This window comes from Eucalyptus grandis, unplaced genomic scaffold (genome assembly GCF_016545825.1).
Source record: "Eucalyptus grandis isolate ANBG69807.140 unplaced genomic scaffold, ASM1654582v1 tig00008702, whole genome shotgun sequence".
Lineage (NCBI taxonomy): Eukaryota > Viridiplantae > Streptophyta > Magnoliopsida > Myrtales > Myrtaceae > Eucalyptus > Eucalyptus grandis.
Window position 1 is genome coordinate 74,688 of NW_024096446.1, and position 2,343 is coordinate 77,030.

Genomic DNA, 2,343 nt, shown 5'->3' on the forward strand with positions numbered 1-2,343 from the left:
ATTAAATAATCTCACTTTACACCTCTATATTTTAATATGATTCAAGTTAAAATTATGTTTAATCCATAATTCAAAAGAAGTTTATGGAACAACTTTGGTAAGAAACATGTTTTGTATGTGAAAAAAATGCTTTCAAAATATTAGCCCACAGAAGACCGAATAAATTAGTCTTACCATCATACTCATCACCATGTTAATTATGGTGCAATTATGCCTTTTGGGCAAATCTCTTTGTCAGGATTTTCATGCATAGTAAATTAAGTTACCACCCCATAATTTACCAAGTATTTGACAAATGACCATTTAAGCTATTCAGCATTGTCATACTTGCCAAAATACCTACCGCCACTATTAGGCCTAACAACCTTTAAGACTAATCATAACTGTTTTATTCTTTATCTCAGTCATTTTCCTTAAATAGAAAACTTTTGGAAACATCATTATCAACCTTATAAGAGACACATATATCATTAGGACTTAAACACAATCTTTGCAGATGTGTTCTAATTTTGGTATTAGATAAAACATAACTTCAAGCCATTAAAGCTTCCATCATCCTTTAGCAGTGCAGTCAATAGACAAGCCACTTTTTAAGTGTTCCTGAATGGAATGCTTCATGGACAGTAATCAAATTCTATTGCTATTTTCCCAAGCAGCAAATCATATGTCCACTACTTAAAATTTGAAATAGTAAAAATCTCAATAATAGTGGAGTTATTAATTACATAATAGGTGACTGAAAAACAAGCAATGTATATAATTAGTATCATGTGAGCACTATGTAGCTTGACGTACAAGTACACATCCAAAGAGAGTTACACATAATCATATAATCACCTTTGGGCAGAATACATGACATGCAATTGTACACTCCCCACATGATAGCGGTTATGAGAATATATTCCAATCTTCGTGAATTCATCACATTTGGGCATATGAACCACTAGGATCAGTCACTCCTCCACCACACCATCATGTACCTCTCTATGAACTAATACATAATCACCTCCTTTGGGAGTATGACTATGCATTAGACCAGGAGACATCCCAATCATCATACGAGACCGAAATTTCTCAAACCCAGTCAAGCATGCCATATTATCGGTCACTACTCAATTGAATCCTTGAAACTCTCTCATACTAGGAATATACACTTTACTTCTCACATACATCATATACATGTGATTTTAACTTTAGTGATAGAGGTAGTAAATCACTAAAATCACATATTATGCTAATTACATTGCTTTATTCATTAATAAAAATTAATTATATATATATATATATATATATATATATATATATAACCTGAAAGACAGACTTTAATTAGATCATCGATCACAACAACACAAGAAACTTCTCATAACATAAAAGCAAGTATCTCTTGTACACCCCGATTACAGATTACCAAAACAACATGGAAAAAATGTTGATCTAGAGGATCTATCAAAAGTTAACATCAATAGCAATACAAGATATCATAGATCGACAAGCCTAACAGCTGATCTACTATCACTCAAGGGAAAACATGACTCTAACGCAAACAACTGATTTATTAGCCAACTTTAAGTAATAACTTATCATTGCATCAACCGGTAGCCTATAAATTGAGTCAAACCACGGAACCAAATATCCAAACTATAACAATAGATACTATTACTCTACGTAAATGTTGTCATACTCCTTAACCACAAAAAATGTTCAACTTGATGGACATTAACAAGTGATGTAGCACCCCGAACCCTTCGGCGGTCGCCACAAGCACCAATGTTACACCTTATTATTCTTTTTGCATCTTATACTTAGAAGAAGCGTCGTTAATTTCAGGCATTTTTTTTAAAGCGGTCCCAGCGCGGCTCATTAGCGGAAGCAAATTAAAGCATCACCATCTATCCCCCTATCAATCCACGATACCAATACACACCACTAAACACCGGGATTTTATAAACAAGCGACGACACATTATTTACATATTCTTTCAGGATGGGACTTCTTTTTCGGGTCGATACATAACAAGGAAAAGCTAGGACTCTGCCATGTCCTGCCTAAAACCTAAAAAAAAAAACCCTCGACCCTCTACATCACGTGTACACAACCTCCCATGATATGCGTCGGCTAACTAGCTCCCCAAAAACACAGACCCTACTCATCGCGCTCGGGCCTCACACCCAGTCCGGTGCGTCAGGCGGTGGCGCCGGCAGCATCCCCCTCATCACCCCATCGCGGCGAACGTGGACAGAGACAAATTCTTGAACGACTGGGCACCCAGCTAGGCCTATGTCGTAAGAGACAAAACAACGCACACGTATGTAGGTGAGTCCAGGCACGGAAGGGCAGCTGAAC